The following is a 15,108-nucleotide window of genomic DNA, read 5'->3' on the forward strand; positions in this document are numbered from 1 at the left end:
GATAGAAGCACTCATTTGTGTTTGATATAAACTTAGGAGTGGAATTGCTGGGTCACAGGGTAGGTCTATTTAGCCTTCACAGATAGTGCCAGATAATTTCCCAAGTGGATACTAATTTATACTCTCACCAACAGTGTAAGAAGGTCTCATTTGTTCCACAGCCTTATTAACACTGGGTCACTTTATTTTATTTTATTTTACTTTAGCTATTTTTTGGATAGATGAATATTGGTATTGAATTGTGATTTCATTTTTCATTTCTTGATAACTTGTAAAGTTTAGGCCATTTTCATATCACTTCACATAACTTGTATAATCCTTTTTCATGAAGTACACATGTTGAGGGAGTGAGAGCAGGTAGGTATGTTGTCTGACTTACTGGTATATTCTGGATACAAGTCTTTTTGTTGGAGATGTGTGTGTGTGTGTGTGTGTGTATGTGTGTGTGTATGTGTATTAAATAAAATACCTCTTCCTTTCTGTGGCTTGGCTTTACCTTCTCCATATGGATCTTTTATTGAAGAGTTCTTAGTTTTAGTGAGGTACAATTAATTAAACTTTTCTTTATGGTTAGTGCTTTTTGTGTTCCTTTAAAGAAATTTTTTCTAACCCCAAAGTCATGAAGATATTTTCCTGTATTATCTTCTATAATCTTTAAAAAATGTCCTTCACATTTAGGTGTGCAAGCCATCTGGTACCAATTATTTTGTGTCTTCTGAGGTATAGATTAAGGTTTATTTTATTTGTGGGTTTCTCAGTATCATTTACTGTAAAGACTACCTTCTGTACACTTGATTGCAAAGGAAATTTTGTTGTAAATCAACTGACCCTATATGTTGTACTCTTATTAATGTTTTAAATAGTTTTCAGTGCAGAAGTCTTGTTCATGTTTAATTAAATTTATTTATGGATTTTTGATATTTGTTGAGCTTGTAAATTATACTTTTAGAATTCTGTTTTCTAACTTTGTTGCTAGAATAGAAATACAGTTGATTTTTGTATCCTGCTCTTGTATTTAAGGACTTTGATATACTTCTAATTTATAAACAATTTTTTTGAATTTTTTATGTACCCAGTCATATTTTCAGATGACAGCTTTTTCCCCTCCTTTCCAATGTTTATGTCTTTTATTTCTTTTTCCTGTATCACTGCAATAGAGAGGATCTTTCCATAAATGGCTGAATTCAAGTAGTGAAAATGGAATTTTTGTCTGGTTTGTGATTTCAGGGGCAAGTGTTCAGTATTTCACGAAGTATGAAATTTACTACAGCTTTTTTATCTTTTAAATTGTTATTCTTTTTTAGGTTAAGAAAGTTTTCCTCCTACTCCAAGGCTGTTGAGAGCTTTTATCTTGCATAAGAGTTAACTATCAAAAGCTTTTTGTATATCTATTTTGATGATATGATTTAAGTTCTATATTTGGTTAATGTGGGAATTACAATGATTAATTTTTAAGTATACCGATATTGCATTACTATATAAATCCAGTTGTTCCTGATACATTCTTTTAATATATAGTTGGGTTTAATTTGTTGTTTCGTTTATGTGCATGAGCAAGTTTGGACTTTAATTGACCCATCCTTATAGTTTTCTTATATTTTTTAAAAATATGCTTCGCTCATAAGATAGTTTGAGAAATGTTCTAGCTTTCTCAATTTTCTGTAAGAGTTTGTGTAAGATTGGTACCGTGTTTCCCCAAAAATAAGACTGGGTGTTATATTAATTTTTGCTCCAAAAGATGCATTAGGGCTTATGTTCAGGGGATGTCATGCTGAAAAATCATGCTAGGGCTTATTTTCCGGGTAGGTCTTATTTTCGGGGAAGCACTGTATTATTTTTGTATTTAAGTGTCTGGGATAATTCACTAGTGAAGCCATCTACACTAGGAGTGCAATTTTTTTGGTTGTTTGTTTACATCTTTTGAGGTAAATTTTATATATGTTGAAGTCCACTAATTGTACATGTATAGCTCCATGAGTTTTGAGAAATGGATTCACCCTTATCAACATATAGAACATTTACATCATCCTAGAAAGGTCCTTTGCCTGTCAGTTCCCTCTAATTTCCATAAGTGGCAGCCACTGTTCTAAATTTTAACTGTGGGTTCATTTTGGCTGTTTGAAAATTCCATATAAATGGAATTATACCACATGTACTCTTTCGTGTCCAACTTCTTTCACTCAGAATAATGTGTGTGAGATCCATCCTTGTGATTGAATGTTTAACATGTCCTTTTTATTGCTGAGTAGTATAATAGTTTATTAATACATCACAGTTTACTCATTCATCTGTTGATGAACATTTAGGTTGTTTCTAGTTTTTTGGCTTTTAGGAATAATGCTGTTGTGAATATTCTTATATGAGTTTTTATGGAAATACGTTTTCATTTTCCTTGGATGAATATCTAGGAATGGAACTACTGTGTTAAATGATAGATCATGTTTAAATTTTTAAAAACCTGGCACACTTTCTTTCTCCAATGGGGTTGTACCATTTTACGTTCTTACCAGTTCCATGTTCTCATCAATATTTTTTGTTGTTAGTCTTTGTAATTTTAGCCATTCTAGTGGGTGTGTAATAGTATTTCATGGTCTTAAATTGCATTGGTGTTTGGATTTATATTATATATTAACATAATGATTTACCATTGTTAAATCTTCCTTTGTGAAATATATGTTCAAATATTCTCCTCATTTTTAAAAATTAGGTATTTATTTTTTTATTACTGAGTTGTAAGAGTTCTTTATACATATTTATAAATGTCCTTTGTCAGATACATGTTTTGTCAACATTTTCTCAGAAGCTGTGTGGCTTGCCAGTTAATTTTCTTAAAAATGTCTTTTGACAAGCAGAAGTTTTAAATTTTAATGGTATAGTTTTATCAACTTCTTTTTTATGGTTATTTTATGGTTATTTTCTGTGTTAATTTTTCTAAGAAATCCTTGTTATGTCCAGGTTAAAAGATACTCACCTATGTTTTTTCCTAAAAGCTTTATAGTTTGAGCACTTATGTTTAGATTGGTGATCCATTTCAAATTAATTCATGTATGATGTGAGATAGTGATCAAGGTTCATTTTTAAAAATACAGATATCTGGTTGCTTTAGCACCATTTGTTGAGGAGGCTGTTTTCCCTCTATTAAATTAGTTCAGCATCTTTTTCAGAAAAATCAGTTGACAGTGGGTCTGTTTCTGCTTTTTCTATTCTGTTTCATTGATTGTTTTGTCTGTCCTAATGCTAATACCACATTGGCTTGATTCCTATAGCTTTATAAAGTTTAGAGCATGTAATGAAGTCTGCGTGTAAGTCATCCTTTGTTCTTTTTCAAATTGTTTTAGCTATTTTGCATTGTGGTATTAATTTTGGAATCGTGTGTCAGTTTCCATCAAAACCTACTGGTATTGAAATTAAGTTTGCATTCAATTTATAGATCCGTTTTGGGCAGTCTGACATCTTAATGATGTTGACTGTACTTGTTAGTCCATGAACAAGGTATTTGTCTTTGTTTTTTAAAGTCTTTTTTTTTTCTAAGAAGGCTTTGCTATTTTAGTGTACAGATCTTGTTCACATTTTGTTAAATTTATTCCTAAGTATTTTATGTTTTTTTATGCTATGGTAAGTGACCTGTAAACCAATTTTAATGTTCAAATAGTATGCTGCTGATATGTAGATACACCACTGATTTTTGTGCCTGACTTTATTTTCGAAATTCGTTTATTATTTTTAAGTAATTTTTTGTATTGGTTGCTACTTTCTTAGTTTTTCTAAGTAAATAATCATTGTTTTAGTATAGGGACAGTTTCCTTTTCACTTTGCAGACTTTGTACCTTCTATTTCTTTATCTTGACTTACTGCACTAATTTGGACCTGTAGTACATTGTTGAATAGGTGTCATGAGGATAGATATCATTACCTTATTCCTGAACTTAGGGAGAAAGGATCCAGTGTTTCACTGTTAAGTATGATGTTAATTGTAGGTGTTTCTGTATTTGTCCTTTATCTGATTGAAGAATTTGTCTTCTATTACTAGTTTGCTGAGAATTTAAAATATTAATTATTAATGGGTGCTGAATTTTGTCATATGGTTTCTCTGCATCTTTTGAAACAGTCATATAGATTGGCTCTTTTATTCTGTTAATATGATGGGTTACTTTGATTGACTTTGTTTTAATAGACTTTATTTTTTAGAGCAGTTTTAGGTTCATAGCAAAATGGATGAGCAAGTACAGGGTTCCCATATCTCTGTCCCTGCACGTGGGTAGCCTCTTGTACTATCAATATCCCCACTAGAGTGGTACATTTGTTACAGTAGATGAATCTACGTTGACATCTTATCACCCAAAGTCCGTAGTTTATAATAGGATTCACTCTTGGTGTTGTACATTGTATTGGTTTGGACAAATGTTTAATGACACGTATCCACCATTAATGTATCATACAGAATAGTTTCACTGCTTTGAAAATCTTCTATGCTGTGTCTGTTCATCCCTGTCTCCCCACGGCCTCTCCGTAGTTTTGCCTTTTCCAGAATGTCATATTGTTGGAATCACACAGTATGTAGCCTCTTCACATTGGCTTTTTCCTGCATCTAAGTTTCCTTCATGTCTTTTCCTCATTTGATAGCTCATTTATTTTTAGTGCTGACTAATATTCCATTGTGTGAGTATGGCAGTGATTATTTATTTATTCATCTGCTGAAGGACATCTTGGTTTCTTCCAAGTTTTGGCAATTATGAATAAAACTACTATATACGTCCATGTGGAGGTTGTTGTGTGGGTGTAAATTTTCAGTTCATTTTCAGTAAATAACAAGTAACATGTTAATGGGCTGTGTGGTAAGAGTATTATTTAAGTTTTGTAAGACTGCCAGAATATCTACCAAAGTGGCTGGACCATTGTGCATCCCCACCAGCCGTGAATGAGAGTTCCTGTTGCTCCACATCCTTATCAGCATTTGGTGTTGTCAGTGTTGTAAATTTTGGCCCTTCTCTTAGTGTGTGGTGGTATTTTATGGTTGTTTTAACCTGCAGTTTTCTAGTGATAGATGATATTGACCATCCTTTCATGTGCTTATTTACCATGTCTGTATATCTTCTTTGATAAGGTTTTTGTTAAGATTGTTGGTCCGTTTTTAATGGGCTTATTTTCTTATTGAGTTTTAAGAATTCTTTGTTTATTTTGGATAACAGTCCTTTATCAGATGTGCCTTTTGCAGATATTTTCTCCCCAGGTTTGTCTTCTCATTTTCTTTACATTATCTTTCACAGACCAGAAGTTTTTTATTTCCCCCCCCTTCTTCAGCCTCCTCCCCCCACTCCATTTCAAGCCGTTGTTTCTCAGTCTAGTTGTGTAGGACACAGTTTCCTGGCCCAGGCTGGTATTAGGAGTCTTGCGCTCCCCCGGCTCAGGCGGTTGGTTGCTGATCATTGGTTGGCTGCTCACAGTGGCTCTCACCATCTGCTGGCCACTCACGCTGGCCACCAGCCGCCAACCACTCAAGGCAGCGCATGGTAGCCCACAGCAGCCCATGGCAGCTCACACTGACCTCCGGCTGCTCACAGCAGCCCAGATCCAGGGAGAGCCACTGTTCACAATCTTAGCTGTAGAGGGCGCAGCTCACTGGCCCATGTGGGGATTGAACTGGCGACCTCGGAGGTGCTCCAACCACCTGAGCCACTGGGCTGGCCTGAAGTTTTGCATTTTAATCAAGTCTAGCTTATCATTTATTTTTTTCATGGAGTATGTTTTTGGCGTTGTATGATCAAATATTTAAACTAATCCTTGGGATAAACTCCATTTGGTCATGACTTACTATCCTTTTGAGATACTACTCTATTCAATTCCCTGTTATTTTTTATTTTCATATCTGTACCATGGGGAATGTTGACCTATAATTTTTTAAAATAATGTCTATGTCAAATTTTGACATTAGAGTTATGCTGGACTTACACAATTAATTAGGGAATGTTTGCTCTTTTTCTGTGTTTTGGAAAAAAATTGTGTATATTTGGAATTATTTTTCCTTAAATATTTGATAGAATTTACCAGTCTGGACTTGGCTTTTTCTTTGTGGGGAATTTAATCCTAATAATTTAATTTCTTGATGGTTATAGAGCCATTCAGATTTTTTATTTAATCTCGTGTCAGCTTCAGGAGGTTGTGTTTTTCATGGAATTTGTCTACTTCATTTAAGTTTTCAAATGTATAAAGTTGTTCTTAATATCCCTTTGCTATTTTTTTGATGTCTGTGGAATATGAGGTGATAATCCTTCTTTCATTGCTGATATTTATAATTTATGTTTTATTCTATTCTTGATTAATCATGTTAGAGTTTTTTCAGGGTTACTGATTATGGAACAAAGCCACTTTGGGTTTGTGAATCGTCTATATTTTGGTCTCTTTTAAACTTAATTTTTATAAAATAAAAAGCTATTTTTTTTATCTTTGTTATTTCCTTTTCTGCGTTCTTTGAATTTAATTTGCTCATCTTTTTCTAGCTTCTCAAGGTAGAAACTTGGATCTTTGATTCTTTTCTATTCAACTAAGGCATTAAAGGTATAAATATCCCTCTGAACAGGATTAGGTGCATCCCACAGATTTGGATGTTATATTTTCATTATCATTTATATGAAAGTATTACTTAACTTCCTCTCTGATATCATCTTTCATTGATGAGTTACTAAGTATATTGTTTACTTTTAATAATTTGGGAACTATGTGAGTTATTGTTATTGACTTCTACTTTTTCATACTCTAACTTTTCAGTAATTTTGAAGTTTATTGAAATTTGTTTTATGGTCATAATATTGCTTATCTATCTGAACATTCCACAAGCACTTAAAAATGATTTTTATTCCACATTTATTGTCTGAGAGAGGGGTATTAAAGTCTTCAAGTATCATTTTGAGTATGCCTATTTCTCCTATAGTTCTGTCACTGTTTATTTCATGCATTTTGAAACTCTTAATAAGAGCATACACTTTTGCAATTTTTACATGTTCCTGATGCATCAGCCCTTTTATCATTATGGAATGCTTCCTTTTATGTGAGATAATGTTCCTGTCTTGTAGTCTAATTTTTCTCACTAACATAGCCAGGTTTCTTATAGGATGAATCTTTTTCTTGTTTGCCATTTATGTTTAAAGTGAATCTTTTGGATTGCATGTAGTTAGGTTTTGCATTTTTTGTACATTCTGATAGTCTCTGAACTTTAATTGGACTGTTTAGGCCATGGGTTGATGAGCTTTTTCTGCAACGTGCCAGACAATAAAATGGCATTATAATGTGAAAGTGGTCCTAGACAATTTATAAATGAATGGATTTAGCTGTGTTCAAATAAAACTTTATTTATACAACAGGCCATAGTTTGCTGAAGCCTGGTGTATACCATTTATAATTAATACATTTATAAATATAGTAGACTTAGGTATGTCATTTGTTGTTTCTTTCCTATTTGCTTCATCCTTATACTTCTGTTGCTCTCTACCTGCCCTCTTTTGGGTTATTTGAATATGTTTAATGTTTTCTTTCAATTTCTCTGTTGACTCTTTTGCCAGAAATCTTTGCATTATTTTCTTAGTCATGTCTCTTTAATATGGAGCTTCCCCCCACTCTTAGAATTTATCATCTTTTAAGACGTGTCACAATATTCTTATCACAGAAACATCAGTGTCAATTTTCTTCTTGCTGATAACTCTGCTCTCTTTCTTCCTTTCTGCTACTGCATAAGCCAGAGGGTAGTATCAAGTAAATTGCCTAGACTTAGAGTCAAACAAAAATAAATTAGAGTCACACACACACACACACACACACACACACACTCTTTCTGTCAAAAAGTGTGTATCAGTCAGGTGTAAGAATTGGAAAGGAAGTTAGAATCTTAATTTGCAAATATGATATTACTTATCTCAAACACCCAAGATAATAACTGAAAACTACTGCAAATTAAAAAGGTAAGTCAATAATAATTATACATATACAGAAATCATGAACTTTTATATGTATAAACAACCACAGTTGGAAGATAAAAGTATTAATTCTTTCTAAATTAAATGATTAAAGAATTCCAGTACATAACAGTAATTATTAGACTGATTCTGAAGTTTATGTATGAAAATAATTAAGAATCATCAGAAAATCTCTTAAAAAATGGAATAATGAGACTCACTACATATTAAAATATGTTATAAAGCCTCAGCAAATAACACATGAATCAGAAATTCAGAAATGGTCTCAAATACACATAGGAATTTAATATTTGCTAAAGGCAGCATCTCTAGTGCAAAAGAGATAGAATTTTTAATAAATGGTCTTGGGACAACTGGATAGTCAATTGGAAAAGTCTTTTTGTGGATTTAAGTAAAATCCATATTACATATCATTTATGTTTAATGATACAAACTACAAATGGGTCATATGTTCAAGTGTGAAAAATCAGCCAAATGCAACACAATTATCCAACAATAGCTTGAGTAAACTGTGCTATATCCACATGATGGAATGCTGTACAGCTGCAATAAAGAAAAAATTTGCTGTACCCCAGTAGAGAGATCTCCAGGTTATATTGTACAGTGAAGACAATGAGATGCGGGATAATGTGTATAGTATACCATCTTTTGTTAAAAAGAGGTAGGAATTTTGTGATTCATACTTGTATTTTCATAAAGTAACATTTTACAGGGACAAGAAGAAATGGGGTACATGTAGACAAGACAGGAGTGGGAGTGACCCTCCTAAGTGGAAACCTTTTTCTTTTTGTTTGATTTTTGAAGCATTTAGATGTATTATCTATTTTAAACATCATTAAAAAATTTTTCCAGGTTAAGATGATTTAATCTGCAGGTTTTCATGAATCTTTTAAGGAAAAAGTAATTCTAAATTAAACTTCCCCAGATAATAGAAAAAGAGGGACCACTGCCCAACTCCTTTTATGTGGTTAGAATAACCTTGTTTCTAAAACCTGACAGTATGTTGCGTAAAGGAGGAAACACAGGAAAAGAGGCAAAGGATTTGATTTTATCACAGAAGTCAGGATATTGGTTATCTCTAGTGGGAGGGTGGAAGTTGTGGTCAGGTTGGGGGCACTTGTGGGGTAGGATAGGGTTTCTGGGTTACTGCAATGTCCTGTTTCTTGATCTGGATTTTAGTTATATGTTCACTTTATAAATGTGTTTAACTCTACGTTTGTTTTCTTTATGTTACAATCAATTCTAAATATCAAATACTTTTTAAAAGAAGCTGTAATGTGGAATATATGTTCATTTAGCAAATTAACTTTAAAATGTGTAAAGTAATAACTGAATAGAATTTGCTTAAGGGAATACAAGAGCTTTCAACAGTTTAAGATAGAGCTTCTAACACTCTGTTCTCAGAAATTGGCAAGTCAAATAGATTAAAAAATGAAGTCTTAGAAGTGTTTATTTTTTGAAGGTGGAACTTTTTAATGGCATAGTTATTCCATTCTGTGTTAAAATGATTGGTAGAGTAAAACAGTGATTTTTAAAAATGGTGAAAATTGGTTTCTCCCAAACTAGTTTTACCAAGGAATTAGAGGCCAGTCAAATCTATACCTGGTAGGGACCACCTACTTTTGTTTTAAACTATTCTATTGGGATTTATATTCTGCAATTAGCACAGCTGTTTTAGCCAGTGTTACAATTGTTCATTCACGTGATCAGTTCATGTTCATTGCAAATAAAGCTTCTGTTAAAAAAAAAAAAAATCAAGCTACAGAAAAGAACAGAGAAAATACGTAACATGGGAAGATTCGACAGATTTAGGGACCCCCAGGACAAAATGGTTTTCTTCATTTAAAGGACTGTCTACCATGTCTCTTAACTTATTCCAAATCTGAAAAATAACTACTTGGTAAGAGGTACTAAATACAAGCGGGAATTGAAATCCTTGTGAGAAATTCCGTTTTCCAGTCCTTTGGAAAACCTGGTCAAATTGTTCGGGATTTCTCTCCCTCAGTTTTGCTCTCTGGAGATGTTCTGGTTGGAGGTTGTTTATGGCAGGATTTGGAGCAGCAGACGCTTCTCAGAACTCATCTACGTACAAGTCCTTATTAGGAGATGTAAAGGGCTCCCTGCCCTGTGAGCTGTGAGGGTCAGTTCACTGAGGCAGCTGAGATGTAGCCGGGATTTGAAATGATTGTCTGTGTAAGAGAGTCCTGTACAACCCAGAAAAGATCAACTCAAATAGTGTACACAGATTGGGTCTAGTCTGGTCTCTCAGGCCCTAAGGCACGCTAGCCACTGGCTACACTTTAATCTTATCCAAACTAAAAAAATACAAGGGAGTCCCACCCCCACCCCCATCCCCACATTACCAAACGTGACATATATAAAAACAAAAACAAAACGAAACAGAAACATGCAGGGCTGGCTGGATAGGCTACAATAGGCTGAAACTTTTTTCTAGTACATGAGATTCCAACTACTATCTCTTTGATTCTGCAGTAGCCCCTTTCTCAGAGAATTTCAAGAAGCAGTTGTTACCCTAGTCAGTCTGCTAGCTGACAGCCATCCAATAGTGGGTGGCACTTTCACTCTGCTGCCCAGGATGCACATGGTGTGACTTCCCTTTGTCTGGTTGGTGATGTGTTTGTTAGACTTCAGGCTTGGACTGCAGGAAGTAGGCAAACCCAGGGAATGCTCCGTCTCCTGGGCCATACAGTTGTGATCATGGCACTGGAATGGGCCAGCAGAAACCGACTGTAGTGCTTGTCATCTTTGTAGGAAGGAGCGTAGCCAGGCTCGCAGGTCCTGGAGCCCGGGAGGCGGGAGGGGTGGGCATCTCTGCACCTCCGTCACCTGGTGGCTGAGAAGCACTGATGATGCTCACATTGGGGCTGGGAGGTGGGGATAGAACAGCTGCTATAGCTTCCAGGGGAGTCACAGAGGCCACCAGAGAGAGACCAGGCCTTTCTTGGTCCAGAAATTCAGGCTCCAGAGGGAAGGCCCTGTACAGCCACCCTGTGCTACATCGTAGATGTGCAGGTTTTCCGCAGCCATCGCCACGTTGGCATTCCCAGGGGTGTGAATGCAGACCTGGGCAGAAATGGTTTTCATGGCCCCAGACCCCCAGGAAGAAACTCAGGAACTCTGCTGATGATGTGTTTTTAATAGTTAGACAGTTTGGCCGCTGTTCCTGGTTATCAAAGATTTTTAGGCCAATCTTTTTTCTTAGCAAACTGTACTCTCTGAGGCAGCTTGGGTCTATCCAGGGAAGTCGCAAACAGCTGACGCAGCTCATGTCCTCGTGGTGGAGGCTGAGCAGTTCATCTGCAGGGGTGTGAATAGGGTCTGCTTGGGATGGTCGGCAGCATCCTCAGGCAGAAAGGATGCTGGGACCACACACTTAGGGATCTGGACCCTGCGTTTCCTGAAGGAAACCCTGTGCCTGTAGTGGCCGTGTCCAGTCCTCCTACCTGCTTCCTGGAACCCACATCTACCAGTGTTGCCACTGGGGCAAGATACAAAATATTTTAATGACTTGGTAATCATGCTGGACCTAATAGATAAATTTAGAAATCTACATCCAGCAGAGAATACACATTCTTTTCCTAGTACATACAGATCATCCTTAATATTTACCATGTTCTGGGCCATAAAGGGGGCCTCAATAACCCCCCAATCATTATGAAGAGCATGACCTCTGACCTTAGTAAAGAAATTAATATCAGACAGCTAAAATTGACCCAGATGTTTGCACACGTAAAAGCATAGATCATAAGGGAAATTATAAAATAATTAGATATGAATGGTGATACTGCATTTCAAAATTTGTGACCTACTTAAAGAGTGATTTATAGCTTAGAATACATTTACCAGGAAACAAGAAACTCAACTGCTCTGGGCTGAATTGTGTTTCTCCACTCCCTCAAAAAAATTCATGTTGAAGTCCGAACTTTCAGTGCCTCAGAATGTGACCCTGTTTGTAAATAAGTTCTGTTTTTCTTTCATGCTTCTCTGTTTTGACTAATGAAATTAATACTTATTAATCATTACCATAATCCAAACACGTCCGATGCCCTTGTTTAGTGTCTTGCTAATCAGCAAAAGGGAAAGGGGCACAGAAAAGAGATCTATAATTTTGGGGTATTTCTTTCCAATTTTATTTCTATTCATAGGTAATAAAATTGGGATAGTTTTGTAAACATTAATATCTAACTAGCTCTCCATACCAAATATTTTGCCTTTTTCCCCATTTGTAGAAATATTTCTATGTAAACCTTATTTCTAATGGCTTCATAAAAGTCCATTATGTGGATGTTCCTATAATTTACTTAGCAATAATGTTAAGGTAGAATGTACGCTCTGAATATAAGGATTTTTACCCATCAGTTCTCTGCAATCCCCCAGCATCTATAATAGTATCTAGTACATAGTAGGTGGTCAATACATATTTGTAGAATGAATGAATGAATGAAATATTAGGTTCTAGTTTTTCTGTATTATAAATAATATATCAATAATGCTCTACAAAGCATTTTTTTGTACATAATACTTTCACTGCACTTCACATGATTTTCTAAGTCATTTCTTCTAAAAGAGGACCTTGATGGTTGAAAGGATATGGTCAAAGTTATGTGATTTCAGACTAGTTTTCTCTATGAAATAATGTTACCTGTGGCTCTCTATTTTTTTATACTTTAATTTTATAAATTTTCTATAATTATATTAGAACCAAAAGAGTTTTGTTTCATTTTTTTCCCTCTTAAGTGCATTTCTTTTTATTCAGGGAGCAGATAGTGATCTTGCGACTGGAATATAGGGTGTTATTGGTGAAACATAAGGATTGAGAGGTCACTTGGGCAAAGCAGTTGAATGCCTGGGTATGCTGTGCTGAGGAACTTTTTTCTACAGATGGGAGTCCTCGCAGATGTCACTATGCAGAGTAGTGAAGTGAGGTAATCAGAATTCTTTTAGAAAGATAATACTGGTGACAGTGTAGAGGAAAGATGAGAGAAGGGACCAGAGATTGGGAGGTCCTGGATTTCTCACTCTCAGGTCCCCACATTTAATCAGTCACCAACTTTCATATCCTAAGTATTTCTTGAATTTTCTCCTCTATTCCTTAGTCAGGTCCTCAGTATCTTTCACCTCAACCACCAGTGTAAGCTTCTCATTTCTTTCCTTGCCTAAGAACCATTCTCCACAGACCTATTGAACTGACCTAACTAAAGCCAACTGTGAAGAATGGTTCCCTGTTATCTGCGTTTTCAGGGTCTGGTTGATTGACATGACGTGTAAGCTCCTGCATTATTTGGAGGCTTCAGCCTCATTTCTTGCTATTCCCTGCTAGGAGGAAAACCTTTCCTAGAAAGAAAACTGCGCATTGTCCCCTTCCCCACATGGGTATTTCTTCTGTGCCTTGCTCATGGTGCTCCCACTTCCCCAAATACCCCTCTCTGCAACCAAACCCACTTGGTCCCCTGTTTCTGGGGTTCACTCATAGGTCAGTCACCTCTTCCAAGAAACAATATTCATATATATAGTCACGTACTATACACCTCACTCCCCCACTCCTCTGGGGGTCAGAGATCTTTCCTCTATGACTTTTTTTTTTTAAAGATTTTTATTGGGGAAGGGGAACAGGACTTTATTGGGGAACAGTGTGTACTTCCAGGACGTTTTTCTAAGTCAAATTGTTGTTGTCCTTTCAATCTTAGTTGTGGAGGGTGCCGTTCAGGTTCAAGTTGTCTGTGACTTTTATAGGACCTTGTTTTTACTCTTCCTTTCCACGTTGTTCTGTAATTATCTGTTAAGGTATGTTTCCCACCCCGGACTGTAAGATTTTGAGATTTTTATTCAATCTTTGTATTCTCAGTAGTTAGCAGAGCGTCTGCCATATAGTAAGGTGGTGAAAAAAAAAAGTGAGCCTGTTACTATTTTTCAGATGAAATAATGAGGTCTTGAACTATGCCAGTGGAAATGGGAAAGAAGCGGGGGCGGGAGAGACAGATGGGAAAGAAGTCACTTTGGGTGTCAGTGAGAGGTTAAAGGTTGACGTCATAGCTGACTGAAGTGTGCAATTTGAGTAAATGAGTTTTGTAGGCAGGTTTTTGACTTGTAAAATTTGAGGTATTTGGTGAACATTCTAGGAATGACTAGTAGGCATCTAGAAATATGGGTCTAAATATTAGGAGATAAGGGTTTAGGAGTCATCAGCATATAGGTATTAATTGGGGCATTTGGAATAGGTCATCAGGTCAGGAAGGAGAGGACATAGGAAAAAGGTGGAGTAGGGATCCTGGGGGAACAACGTTTAGCAGGTTACAGAAAAAAGAAAAAGTAGGGGAGTGTACTGATTATCAGCAATGTCCAATAATGCAGAGAGGTTGAAGCAGATGAGAATTGAGAACAATATATTTTACTTGGAAATTGGAAGTTTGTTATTGATCTTTGAAAGAATTAAGTTCACTCTAGTGGAGTGAAATAAAACTGTCTTGAAATAGGTGATTGAAAGAGCTTGAGAAGCAAATAAATGATGAGCAAGTGGGAAAAGCAAGCATGTACTACTCTTTAAAAATGTGCTTTGTGGAAAAATGTTGCCTTATGGAAAAGGGATGTGGTATCACTTCCTTTCGGGCAAGGTAGGATGGAGGTAAAGTATTTGTTTTATTTTTGGATGGGAGTTAGTGTTGGAAAAGCTTGTCAGTTGATATTCAGGAGCCAAAAGAAAGGGAAACAAATCTTTAATGGGACAAGGGCAAGAAGGAAAGAAACAGGAGAGTCTAGGATCAAGATTTCAAATGATATTATTAGTCTTGAAAAGTGGTGGGGACACTTATTCCTTGGGTTCAGAGGAGAAGTAAGGAGAAATGGAAATGTAGAAACATTTAAAAATGGTTTGAGTATGTGAAAGATCTATTTTTTATGAGTATGTGACCCGGTCATTAATTGCAGGTGAGGATTGGATAGGACCAGTGGACAGATGGTGGTAACAGGGTGACACGGGTTATTTTAGAAGATGAGTAAAAGACAGAGAATTAAACAGGTGGATTTTAGGGCTCAGTTGAGATTGAGCTATGGAAAAAATGGAAGCAATAATAAAAAGACTTAAAAAGTACCATTTTTAAAAAATAAAAGGGACTAACAGAAG

The 15,108-nt window shown here is 35.8% G+C and overlaps 1 protein-coding gene across 18 annotated transcripts in view; it reads left to right on the forward strand.

The window, feature by feature from the left end:
• The window catches only part of CDC42BPA (CDC42 binding protein kinase alpha), a 203,728-nt gene that overhangs the window by 42,113 nt on the left and 146,507 nt on the right, over positions 1-15,108 (forward strand). The gene's annotated exons all lie outside the window — the stretch shown is intronic.

The sequence above is a fragment of the Rhinolophus sinicus genome, linkage group LG12 (genome assembly GCF_036562045.2).
Source record: "Rhinolophus sinicus isolate RSC01 linkage group LG12, ASM3656204v1, whole genome shotgun sequence".
In the NCBI taxonomy this organism is placed as follows: domain Eukaryota; kingdom Metazoa; phylum Chordata; class Mammalia; order Chiroptera; family Rhinolophidae; genus Rhinolophus; species Rhinolophus sinicus.